A 14,574-nucleotide genomic window follows, 5' to 3' on the forward strand; every position below is an offset into this window, starting at 1 on the left:
ATTCATTTATTTTCAACAAGGCTATTTGCATAAAAAATAATAAAGAAAATGTTTCAATAGGCTAGCTTCAAGGTGAGGTTATTCAGATTATTCCAGAAATTAGTAGTAGACAGGACCTGTCTATATTAGATCTTAGTGTTTATTGTTTTTTATTGAAATCCACGTGTTGTTCTTCAATAGTTTACATGGCTTGTGTCTCCAAATTACTACTAAATAGTCATAGGCAGGAATCAGATTTCGCCTCTCAAAGTGCACCAGATTGATGCATTTACAGCTTTTACCAAATGCTTACACACATGTTGCAGACTTTGGCCCTCTGTGTCAAAACTTAACACAGGCCGAATATGGGTTGGAATATGACACAGCACATGGAGATAAACTTCTAACTTATACGGCAAAATGAAACTCTTGAATCAAAACCTAACAATCCCATTTCAAAACTGTTTTTAGCATCAAAACAATACACACATGCACCTTTGAATTACTCCTTCCTAACAGCAACAACACAGACATGTGCTTTATGCAAAACACAGCTGTATTCAGTACTTTGGATGTTTTTAACTTTAAAAGTATCATACAGATTTTTTGTGTGAAAGATTGATTCACTATACAGTAGTTCATCTAGACACATAAAAAGTGTATTTTGCATGGGTTTGGCCAACAAAAAAATGTATAGGTAGGATTGCAGTTCAACAAGCTATACAGTGTATCACTATACACTCTAAAACAATTACAGTAAAAAAAAACAGTGTTAGGAATGGGCCAGGTGGATAATGAATCCTTTGGATACGGCTTCCCGTTTGCGTCTAGCCACATCGCCTCATCGACATCACATGCAATGTCATCCTTTGAGAACCAACAGTGAGAATATTCCTGATATCCAGTCCAAATGACCTAATTATGGAGATAATTGTGTAGTTGGGCTGGGCTCTCTGCCCAGGCTCCTATTTTATTAGGCCATGATCTATAACATGGTCCACTATAGTGACCCTGTCTCCGTCTGTTGCCTTCTTTGTCCTCGTCCTCCTGCCGCTCTATCTTGTCCTCTTCCCCTCACTCTTACTGTCTCACAAAAAAGCTGAGCTCACCTGAAGTCTAAATGTAGTGCTGAGGCTCACACTGATTGGCATTCAATCAGTTTTATTTTTTATATTTTATGTGTGTCTGTGTGATTTTCCAAGTTTGGTTGTGTTTTGTATTTTACAGTTTTTCCCAATTGTTTAAACACATTTTTTGGAACATCAGACACAATGTGCACAATCTGAAACTAATTTACCAACTGCTTAACCAATTCTGCTGAACTCCAAACACATTTCCTGCCTTAGACTCATATTCTCATTCCAAAACACAAATTTCACAATTGCTTTAACACATTTCTTGATAGACTACCTCACTTTTTCAAAACCCTTAACACAAATCTCAAAACTCAAACACAAAATGCAAAATCCTTCACTTCTCTTGCAAAAGCACACTTTACCCTCAAAACATAACACTGTCACTAAATGGTGTTTTCTTTTCAAATGACAAACACATACATCATATGCCTAGACATTTCTAGCACTCATTGAACACTGGTGTGCAGAATGGAAAACACTATAGTATAAATGCAAACCACTATATGAATACTTTATCAGTAGAATTATGCCTTTGCATGTTCATACACTTTCACCTATAACAACAAATACTTTACAGTGTTTGCCAAATGCTAACACACATGTTGCAGAATAGTTTATTTTGCCATTTCAAACTAACACAATGAATAGGTAGTACTGCAGTTCAAGCAATTCAGTGTGTCAGTATAAACTAAGAAACAATTACAGTAAAATTAGGGAACAATGGTAAAAAAAACAGTGTTGTAAGGAATTTGGTGGTTGGATTATGAATCCTTTTATGGATACCGCCTCCTGTTTGCGTCTGGCCACATCGCCTCATCAACATCACACTCAATGTCATCCTTTGAGAAGCAACAGGGAAATGATCACCTGATTACAGTTTTTGCCGAATGCTTACACACATGTTGCAGACTTTGGCCCACTGAGTCAAAACTTAACACACAGGCCGAATAGGACAAAGCACATGGAGATAAACTTCTAACTTATACGGCAAAATGAAACTCTTGAAACAAATCCCATTTCAAAACTGTTTTTAGCATCAAAACAATACACACATGCACCTTTGAATTACTCTTTCCTAGCAGCAACAACACACAGATGTGCTTTGTGCAAAACACAGCTGTAGTCAGTTCTTTGGATGGTTTTTGACTTTACAAGTTTCATACAGATTTTTTTTGTGGCAGATTGATTCACTACAGTTCATCTATTCTAGACACATGAAAATAAAAATAAAAAAGCTTCTGAAAAAAAAAGTGTATTTTGCAATGTCATTGTTTTGGCCAACAAAAAAACGAATAGGTATTGCAGTTCAAGAAGCAATTCAGTTTGTCAATATAAACTCTGAAATAATTACAGTAAAATAAAATAAAAACAGTGTTGTAAGGAATGGGGCGGGTGGAATATGAATCTTTTGGATAAGGCCTCCCGTTTGCGTCTGGCCACATCGCCTCATCGACATCACATGCAATGTCAACCTTTGAGAACCAAGAGCGAAAATATTCCTGATATCCAGTCTAAATGTCCTAATTATGGAGCTACTGTGTAGTTGGGCTGGACTCTCTGCCCAGGCTCCTATATTGTTAGGCCATGATCTATAACATGGTCCACTATAGTGACCCTGTCTCCGTCTGTTGTCTCCTTTGTCATCGTCCTCCCTGACTCTTACTGTCTTACAAAGAAGCTGAGCTCACCTGAGGTCTATGTGTAATGCTAAGGCTCACACTGATTGGTATTCAATTAGCTTTATTTTTAATGTGTGTGAGTCTGTGTGCTTTTCCAATTTTAGTTGTGTTTTGAATTTTAAATAGATGTGTTTTCACAAGGATTGCAGGAGATTTCCTTTTTGAACAATGTGTCTTGTGTAAAAAACAGTGTGTAGTGTTTTGCAAGAAGTGTGTTGCAGAATTTCAAACACAGTGCAAAGCCTATTTTGTGTTTGTGGGGTTGGTGCTTGTGTTTAGGGCATGGTCACAAAAGTTAGAGGTTGTGATGCTTTGGGCATAGCAACCACTATTAGTGTTTAAGCATTAGGCAAAAACTGTAAAGGTTGAACTCTGATTTAAACAGTACACCATTTAGCCTAGTTGAATGATAATCCTACACTTACATCTGTCACTGTCCCCTAATGAATAGCATAGCCTATGTGGAAAACCACTGTAGTTTTGGGCCACATCAAAATTAATACAATTTTGATTTTTATTTAGGCTAATAACCCTTTATTTGCATCTTATAAATACCATTAAAATAAATAGCCTAGATACAAAACCTGTAGTCTGTATTTTCCGGACAAATATGAATCTACTGTGAGAAGCTTAACCTGCGAGTCTGCAGCGATGTCCGAACTGTGACAGCTGTCACGTCCCAATGATCACCTGAAATGATCACCTGATATCCAGTCTAAATCTCCTAATTATGGAGCGACTCAGGTTGGGCTGCAATCTCTGTCCAGGCTCCCTCATTGATAGGCCATGATCTATAACATGGTCCACTATAGTGTCCCTGTTGTATGTGTCTCCGTCTGTTGCCTTCTTTGTCCTCTCTCCTCCTCTTCCCCTGACTCTTACTGTCTCACAAAGGAGCTGAGCTCACCCGGGGTCTATTTGTAGTGCTAAGGTTTAGACTGATTGGTATTCAATTACTGTGGTTTAATTTTTTTTCAAGAAGTGTGTTGGAGAATTTCAAACACAGTGCAAAGCATATATCGTGTTTGTCCGGTTGGTGCTTTGGTTTAGGACATGGTTACAAAAGAGGTTGTGATGCTGTGGTCATAACAGTCACTTTTAGTGTTTACATTATTCTGCAAACAATTCAGGGAGAGTGTGCAAGATATAGAGAATTGTGTGTAGTGTTGTGAAAAATTTGTGTTTTGGAATGAGAATATGAGTCTAAGGCAGGAAATGTGTTTGAAGTTCAGCAGAATTGGTTAAGCAGTTGGTAAATTAGTTTCAGATTGTGCACATTGTGTCTGATGTTCCAAAAAATGTGTTTAAACAATTGTGAAAAACTGTAACTCAACTGTAAGAAAAACCCCATAGCTACAGGATACATCTACTGTGTTTACATTTGTAGAAATAGAGTATGTTGACAAGTATTCGAAATAATAGAACAAAATAGTATTTATTTTATTTTATTAAACATTGCAGCTCATTAACAATATTGCACATAAGATCCATGGCATCAAACACATGCTGACAGATTATGTCTCTCCTCCACTCTTCTCTCTATTGTACCACTCCAGTGTGGATATGAGAGGAGGACAGAGGCCCAAATAAATACATTTACACATTTGAGATTATGACATGACAACACACAAAAAAAGGTAGTCAACCAGAGGGGTATACTACGAAACAAACTCAACAGAGCCCGGCTCTTTTTTTGATCTAGTTCAACATAACACATACCCTCGCTCAGAGCTAACCGGTATCACGAAGGCAGTTAACAACCTCTTATGTTGAACGAGGGTTTCAGCTTCAGGCGCTGTGCGAGTCCCCATGAGAGGGGGCGTTTGGCCGTCATTTGACTCTGCTTCCGCACAGACTGGACTGATCTTGTGCCGCTAACTTTACACTTACGGACTGATTGCAAGCAGCTGACTTCGCTGACTTCACTCAAGAGGAAGAGTTTGTCAGTCTGAATTATCACAGAAAAAAACTCTTACTGCAAATAAGGAGAGAGTGGAATGTTGTCAGAAAATTGGGCTACTGAATTGATTAATTTATTTTACAGATCGTTTTCGCAGTGCGTAACGTGATTTTAAAGCAATTAAAGGTTGAACTCTGATTTAAACAGTACACCATTTAGCCTAGTTGAATGATAATCCTACACTTAATAATCTGATTTAAGTCTGACACTGTCCCTAATGAATAGCATAGCCTATGTGGAAAACCACTGTAGTTTTGGGCCACATCAAAATTAATACAATTTTGATTTTGATTTAGGCTAATAGCCCTTTATTTGCATCTTATAAATACCATTAAAATAAATAGCCTAGATACAAAACCTGTAGTCTGTATTTTCCGGACAAATATGAATCTACTGTGAGAAGCTTAACCTGCGAGTCTGCAGCGATGTCCGAACTGTGACAGCTGTCACCTGTCACGTCCCAACTGTAATCGCTACTGATGAAAAGAAAGAAACCTACAGTGAAATAATGTTGCAACCTGTGATTTTATAGAACGCTTCATTAAGAGCCAGTGTGTGTAGATCGCCAGGTAAAATCATTTGAGGTGAGAGCATAGAGTGGCGCTGCATACTAGGCTAGGCTATTTTACATTTTCTGCATCAATAACTATGCATGTGGCAAAAAGCCGCAGCGCGATGTTACAATTCACTCTAATGTAAGCCTTATGCCACGGCCTCGTTTCGTTCATTTACTTACTGATCAATAAGTTTACTGATTTAACTAGTTTACTCAGTGAGAAGGATCGCTCAGACAATATAGTCAGGTCCGCGGGATTTCAAAATGTGTAGTTTCCATAAAGGGCAGCGCTCTAAGAGCCGAATTTAAGCTCAAACTCTGCAACAAAAACTGGTCTGGGCAGGTTAGCCGTGCAGCCTCTGTTACCACGGTGATCTAGCCAGGTAGAAAGGGAGCCACCTTTCGTGATACTGAAAACTCTGGCTTCAGACTCAACAGACCTCGCTCAGCCCTTAATCTCGCTTCGAAGTATACCCCTCAGGACAACCAGCGCATGAGGAATAGGATATGTACACAACATATGCACATTTAAAATGAAAAACAAAGGCACAGTCTCTTAGTTTCAGTATTATAGCTTAAATGGGCTTTCAAAAGTATCAAGACTCATGTAGATCTGATAGGATTGTCTTTAGCCACAGCAGATAGTATGCATTGCTGAACTTGGGAGTGCAGTCCAGCAGTAAGTTCTTCCAAATCACTAACATTTGTTGAAACAACACTATTTGCCATTTGCCAAGTTTAGCAACAATTGAAGCACAAATATTTTTACTATGTTCTTTGTAAAGACCAGGGTCCGGTTTCCCGATAACGTCCTCTCTTAGCGAGTTACGAAGACTCCTACCTTATGACTACCAAAGTTGTTTACCTCTGTAGTCGTGGTTCCCGAACGGTCTCTTAGGAGAAACACTCTTTACGTTGTTCGTACACTGCTGAAATCGATTGCTCAGAGTTTGATTTTCCATTTCCTGCTCATGTCATGCGCAGCTGCATGACAACACTAGGCTATATTATAAAACGTATTGCAGTCTTTGCGAATAAAAGATTGCTAGAAATCCTTCTAGGCCGAAACATTTATTTAAAGGCCAGGACACACCGGTCCGACTACCCAAAAATGGAGTCTGCCGATTCAGGCAGCTCCAGTCTGCCCGTCGCGGCCAAAAAAGTGCCATAGAACACACCGAGCCGACTGCTGACTTTCCGTACGCTCTGCGCTTGCGCGGGACGTAATGTCTCCATAACAGCAGGCGGCGCTAATCTGTATTGTGGTCCAAAAAAAATACGGAAGCCGGAAATGATGGGAAAGCTGTGATGGGAAGACCATAAACATAGATAGAAATACGTATTTATATTTATGGACCATAAAGAGCACCATTTTTAGCAGAGAGTGTCGAGCATGGTGTTGAGCAGTCAACAAGGGTTGATGCATGTGAGTACTCACTGAACGAAACAAACAAACAAATTAAAACAATGGCTAGCTGTTGTTAGCTGTTTGTGCTACCCGCCTCACTTCCGGGCTTCACTGATTCGCTAGCCCTCCACCAATCAAATTGCTCCAACTGAAAGACGCTCAAAAGAAGCCTGACGACATCTACGACGACCGACGTCACGGCACACATCAAACAGATTTGTGTCCCCGCCCCCTCCAGACTCTCCGACGGCGATTATCGGGCCGGTGTGTCCTGGCCTTAACACTACAAGCGCCAGCGTTCTCTTTATATGCTGCATAATCAAATCTACCCGTGCATTTCTAGTGTAATATAAAGTCATGAATTAGTTTGTTTAATCATCATCTGTGTTTTGGACCTCTTGTTTTATAATCTAAGTATCTTTAAGAACACTAATCACGTTTCGTGGTGGGTCAGTAAGGAAACTGAAAGTAGATCGCCAATAGCCTATATCAATAAAAACAGACGGCCAAAACAGCGTCCAAATGAGCTAAAATCCTAAATACAATAAACAGAAACAGTATTTTAAGGGAAGCTTTAATTGATTATTAATGAATTTTTTCACACGTTTACATGTTTTGAGGCGGAGGATCCGACGCACTCTGCCCGGCTGCTGACAGCTGAGCCGGACGAGCCATGTGGAACACAGTGCAGAGGTTCTAGTGTTAACCATGGTCGAACATACTACCATAGCATATAGGCCTACTGATTTAAAAAAAGATATAGAAAATATAGAAACAGCGGAGGAGATTAAGATTAAGATTGTTTTCAGCAATTATTTTCTTCACGAATGTGTGGCAGTTCCATGCGCAACAGGGATGTCACTCGTGTCCGTTTTACGCATGGTGCTTTAACGGAAGGAAATGTGGGGGTCTGTATCTCTGGCGATGCCACAGTGATCGCAGGGACTTTCACTTGTGTCATTAAACTTATAAATCTGACTGTATTTCATATCAAGGGACACAGCGATGACTGTATTAAATATCAAACTGATAAAAACGATCCGACTGCAGGCTATACCACGTATAAAGTATTTTTATATTGACGGACATCGCATCCATTCAGTTAATGCAAGTCAGTTAGATGACTAAAAAGTACTTGTTCATATAGTTTGAACACTTTGTGAATCAGAGTGAATAGTATTCTGCTAAAATATCAAATAGCCTACTTTAAATATACGTGATATAGGCTACACTATACAGTCGGATCGTTTTTAACAGTTTGTTATTAAATACAGTCATCGCTGTGTCCGTTTGATATGAAATACAGTCAGATGTATTAGTTAAATGAAACAAGTGAGAGCTGAAACCTCCCTACGGTAGAGCTAAGAAGGCTATGCGGGCGCTCCAGACCAACCTTACCAACGTATGACGTACGAAAGAGATTCGTAGCAAAGAACGTTTTGGGAAACAGGCGAAATGTTTTGTAGGAACTCTAAGTAGTGGCTACGAATGCCTTCTTAGAGCCGAAAAGGCTTTAAGAAGGCTTCGGGAAACCGGCCCCAGATACATTGTCCTCAAAAGCTCTGTAGGACACCTGTTTCACCAACTTCTGAAGGACCTTTAACACTGTGACAAATAGCTTTGCTGCGTTACCACTTTGACAAAAATGCTGCTCATGAACCCTCATTAAATGTTTTTTTGAAACCTGAAAATGACAAAAACTTACGCCTACAACGATCTTGTGCACAAACCAACTTAAACCTGCTGCTACGATAGTAACTGTGATCAATTGGGTTACCAAGGACTGGACAGCCTGGTGTACAGCTTCACATATGAAACACTTATACATGTTTTAATCCTAGTTCAGGAGTTTTGCCTGCAACTCACGGATTCTTGGAGACTCGTCTGTTGTTGTGACATCGATGTTGTAGACTGTTGTCTGCACAAATGTGTAGAGCTGGACCAGGGTCTCCTCGTATGACAGGTTGAACACGTAGTGTGATTTGAACAGTTCATCAAAAGCACCTAAGGAGCTGGTGGCTTGGCAGGGGATGAGCTGTTTGTCAACGACGATATAGAAGGTGTCAATCTTGTTCTGAGTGCGACCAGCAGCAAGGATGTACGGTTGTTGACCCTTTCTCCCACGCAAGTGTTCATCAATGCTGCAGCACGACTGAAAAACAGAATAAGATGAACACCTTCATGTTAGTGCTCCCCCTTTTACAATGTTATTCAATAGTTTGCTGTTCAATGGCATACCTGCTCGCTAAGTAATAGGCATCAGCCTTTGAAAAACCCATATTGGTCAGCCGCCAACTAGATTAGTTCTCTCTTTTATTTCTGGGGAAAAAACAGATGAGACATCCATACCTTGTGAAAGTGAACCATTTTGTCCACTGCATCACTGGGACTGATTTTGTTCCTCTTCCGTCCAGCTTTGGGTGGCAAGAGATGAAGGAGTAGCAGCAAAGAAGCCATGTCACTGTCCAAGCCTATCAGGGGGGAGACACAACACAAAACAAGTCATCAGTATCTACTTGGAAGGCACAAAGTAAAGAGCACTAGATATTTGGAATAAAAAAATAACCCTGCAAACGTACTGGTGTCATCATTCTCCGTAGGTTTCTCAGCAGCATTCAGAAGTCGGCACAGCTCTTTTGACTGAGTCAGGTGTTTGGCCTCTTTGATAACCTTGTTCTTGAATGCTGTGTCCCACCCTTCAAGCATCTTGGATGCTGTTTCACCACCAAACAGCAGCAGGAAATCTTGATTCAGCTGTTGATCATACACACATGTAAATACATTAAAGACCTACTTCACCGGTTGGAATATGAAGGTGTATTGAACTCGGAGATCCTATGTACTATAATTGTGCAACAGAAATTGAAATCGGATCATCCTAGCCTGAGAAAAGGCAGAAAGAGTGTTTTATGGTCTCACTGTCTAACCCTACATTTTCCTTCTTGTGACATCACAGTAAGGGTCAAGATTAACAGGACAGCTGGGCCAAGGGAAGACTGAGGGAAGAATGAGGAAAGAAAAACCTCATTCATTATATTATAATAGTGATTTTATAATGATAGAACGCTGGTTCCATATGGGTGAAGTATTCCTTTAAGCTAATGGTCAGAGCATAGTTAACAGCTGGAAACCAACCAAATTAAAGACAAGAGTTTAAAGACTGGATTTTAAATAAAATTCACAACTCACTAGTCCTTTGACATCTAAAAAGCGGGGAAATGTTTTGAAGACATCGGCAGATCTCTGCGCGTCACGCACTAGGTCTTGGCGATGTTGTAAGGTCAACTTCATCTTCTCAAACACACTTGCTTCATCAGGAGAGTGAACAAGAAAAGAAATAGCCTCCCTGCAAGCATCTCCATCATGCTGCAGAGGCTCTGTTGCGGCTGGTCTTTGCCGCTTTGGTCCTTGTAGTTGAGGCACTGTGGCTGCCTGTGGACTGCCCGTCGCCTGGTTCTTCCTGGACATGGTCCTGAGGCGCCATGATAAATATCCTGTGTTTTTCACCCCATCGTAGAAGTGCTCCTGTGAAGATGTTTTAAAAAACTATTAAAAAGGCCTATCACAGTGTCTTTTATTGTTTGTTTTGAAGTGTCATAAGTTGTTTTTATCTGTTCTTTTCATTTCAACCTGTGTGTAACAAGGAACAACCTGGCACTTCTCATACCATAAAACCAAATAAAGAGATTTTGATTTAAAAAAAAGGCCTATCACTAATTGATCTTAAGTTATTTTTCGTCTTCATGACCATCTTCAGTTTTTAGCAAACTTTGCTCAGTGGTACTATGTCGTGCAGCTTTTAGATCAGTATAACAAAACAATTTTTTTGTTTTTATAAGTTAACAGTGCATTCAATCATGTAAGCTAAACCCCAAAGCTCGTCTGTAAAACTTTATTGGAAGGTAACCTTTTTTTAACTTTATTCCTTTGGAGAAAAAGGATCCTTCAGTGAGGGAAAGAGTGTAATGATTCCCAGGGCATTTTTGCTGACGTGAAGGAATCCTCCTTTAGAGAAAAAACAATTCAACATCAAAATCCAAATGCTCCACTGATGACTATAGCAACATAACTCTGTTACTTCAAAATGCATTACATTCCTTCTTAATAAACAGGGGGCGTGGAGTTATGGCAGGGGGGGCGCGGATGACTATGTAAAAAAATAAAAAGGAATAGGGGAGAGTGGCCTAAGTTGTGCAACTTTTCACTCAAAGTGACTTTAAAGTAAGGCCTTGACAGTAAAGTCTCCAACTCAAATATGTACATATATTTCAGGGTGTTGTGCATCCCTGGCAATAAAAACTTTGGATCTGGAATAAACTGTTGAAGAAATATAGCTTTCGGAAAAAAAGTTGTCTTGATGCACAACTTGCCCCCGGTGTGGTGTAAGTTGTGCGGTTGGAGAGAATACCATGGGGTGAATTGTGCCATTGATATATATGTCATAAACTGTAATGCAAGACAAATCCATTAGACAATCAATTATTTAAGGTGTATTTAAAGTAAATAAAGTAAATAGTTGACAAAGATTGAAGGACAATTTTCTTAAACAAGCCCTAGCAGATCTAATGGTTTTACTTGCAAAGCTCACAATGACAAAGTCACCATCATCATCTTTCTGGCCATCTGAACTCTCATCAGTGGTGTCGTTACAGTTTTTCACAATTGTTTAAACACATTTTTTGGAACATCAGACACAATGTGCACAATCTGAAACTAATTTACCAACTGCTTAACCAATTCTGCTGAACTCCAAACACATTTCCTGCCTTAGACTCATATTCTCATTCGAAAACACACATTTTTCACAACACTACACACAATTCTCTATATCTTGCACACTCTTCCTGAATTCTCTCTCATGGTATTCACACAGAACACACTGCCGATCAAATTTCTAAACTCAAAAGGCTTTTGTGCAGTTAGCTATAGAAGGGTCAGAGATGAGCTCCTGGTTGCTGTGATTTACAGTAGACTGCACATTTTGGTACAAATACAGTTTTTGCCGAATACTGTAAACACTAAAAGTGACTGCTATGACCACAGCATCACAACCTCTAACTTTTGTAACTATGCCCTAAACCAAAGCATCAACCCTACAACCCTTTTGCACTGTGTTTGAAATTCTCCAACACACTTCTTGAAAAAATAAATAAATAATTGAATACCAATCAGTCTAAACCTTAGCACTACAAATAGACCCCAGGTGAGCTCAGCTCCTTTCTGAGACAGTAAGAGTCAAGGAAAGAGGAGGAGAGAGAGCGACAGGAGGACGAGGACAAAGAAGGCAACAGACAGAGACACATACAACAGGGACACTATAGTGGACCATGTTATAGATCATGGCCTATCAATGAGGGAGCCTGGACAGAGAGTGCAGCCCAACCTGAGTCGCTCCATAATTAGGAGATTTAGACTGGATATCAGATGATCCTTTCCCTGTTGCTTCTCAAAAGATGACATTGAGTGTGATGTTGATGAGGCGATGTGGCCAGACGCAAACAGGAGGCGGTATCCATAAAAGGATTCATAATCCAACCACCCAATTCCTTACAACGCTGTTTTTTTTTACCATTGTTCCCTAATTTTACTGTAATTGTTTTTTACTGTACACTACAGTAGTTTATACTGACACACTGAATTGCTGGCATAATTCTACTGATAAAGCATTCATATAGTGGTTTGAATTTATACTATAGTGTTTTCCATTCTGCACACCAGTGTTCAATGAGTGCTAGAAATGTCTAGTCATATGATGTGTGTGTTTGTCATTTGAAATGAAAACACCATTTAGTGAAGAGTTAACATTGTTTTGAGGGTAAAGTGTGCTTTTGCAAGAGAAGTGAAGGATTTAGCATTTTGTGTTTGAGTTTTGAAATTTGTGTTTAGGGTTTTGAAAAAGTGAGGTAGTCTATCAGGAAATGTGTTCAAGCAATTGTGAAAAACTGTAAGTGGAATTGAGATGTCACTCTCTTCTGAGCTACTGCAGACAATCACTTTCTTTTGGTGACCAGCGTATACAGCCATGCCACTGGCACAACTCTCAGAAATGTACTTTGCACTAGTTGCTCCGTGCTTGTGGAACCAACTGCCACCTGACAAATGTGATTCCCCTACATTTCTGCCTTTAAATCAAGGCTCAAAACCCATATGTACACCCTGGTGTTTCCTCCCCATTAACTATCTTACCTGTGCACTACTATCTGTGTTTATGTGGATGTATGGGCTTTACGTCTTTTATTTTGGTTATTGTTATTTTACCTTCATTGTTTACCTACTGAATGCACTATGTACAGCACTTTGGACAGTGCAAATTGTCATAAATGTGCTTTTATAAATACATTTTACTTACTTACTTATAACTCACCCAGGCCCTTTGGCACAAATCACCCCAATCCCAGGAATTTGGATAATAAGCATGATGCAGCAATTTAGGGCTGACATCGTGCTAACTGTATAGACTCAAAATGTAGCATACCAAAGCACTAAAACATGTGTCAAATGTTTTCAAACTTGTCTATAATTGTTCAGACACAATAATCAAAAAACCTTGATCATGGAAATTTTACTTTAAAAGGCAAAACACAGTTTTTTGAGCTTAAATGTGTTTATATCTTATTCCTTGTGTTTTTCTAGAAACAAGGGGTGGCACAACTTCCAAAATGCACAACTTAGGCCACTCTCCCCTACAATGTTTTGGTCTAGATAGTTAATAGCCTAATAATTGAATCAGATCATCTGGGAGATAATCCGAGGTTCACGTCCTAGCACAGTGTGTATTGAGTTTATTTAAAAAACATTTGGAAATGGGGCTGCCTTCAGTTTCCCATGCACTGTGTATAGTTTATAGCCTATTTCAGCCTTGTCTTTGGAAATAAAGATTGCTGGACAAGAGTTCTTCTGCTTCGTTCCTCTCACTGCATTTAAATGCATTCACTATATTACAGAGAAATATGTCTTGTTAAAGAAAAAGAGCTCCAAGCCCAACCCAGAGGACCCTGCATAATATTTTATTTTAAATTAATATTTTTATGGAAAATGTATGTGTCTTTCTTCAATAGCTTCTAATTCATCTGACCCAGTGTCTCCAAATTATTTGTTCACACAAAATTCCTCATATTTAGCCTCTTAATTTTCCTCTCAAAGTGCACCAGAGATTCATGCATTTCACTTTAAAAAGGTAAAAAAAAAATCTCCCGGGGGGGCATACCCCCGGACCCCCCTAGGAAGGTCTGGTTCTCCGCTGGCTAATATTTTCCCCAGCAGGACATTGGAGGCACTAGCTATAAAACACTGGGTGTGTGAAGGACATTTAATAATACTCAGATATTTGGGCAAGTCTGTCTGCCTGTCTTTCTCACTCCGCTGCACACTCACCATGCTTAAAGGAAGCAGGATTAAACCACTGGTTTAAGATGTTCAAATGTATTTTAAAAAAGCAAAACAAAAACATACTTAGATAAAAATGTTAAAATGTTTTAAACGCACAAAGATGTTTAGGATGTTTAAAAAATATGTTTAAATGTGTAAAATAGGAACAGAGTTGTTTAAAATGTGTAAAATAATTAAAAGATCTTTCAAAACACACAGGGATTTACAACTTTTTTGGGGGTGGGGGGGGGGCTCAGCTGAAATGTGTTCTCTGAGGGGGAGCTCACTCTCTCACACTTTGAAACCCCCTGTAATAAACCATTTCTAAACAGAAAAGTTTCTTAATAAAATGTATTTAAGGACCACGTACCCATGCATTTCAGTCATATGGCTAGCCAGAATGTTAACAAGGTGTCTCCGGGTGCTGTGCTTCAACATATTTTCTGACTAGTACTCTTCCAGGATATCCTCACCTCCAGGTTTCCTTA

This window comes from Ammodytes marinus (assembly GCF_949987685.1).
Source record: "Ammodytes marinus genome assembly, chromosome: 13".
Lineage (NCBI taxonomy): Eukaryota > Metazoa > Chordata > Actinopteri > Uranoscopiformes > Ammodytidae > Ammodytes > Ammodytes marinus.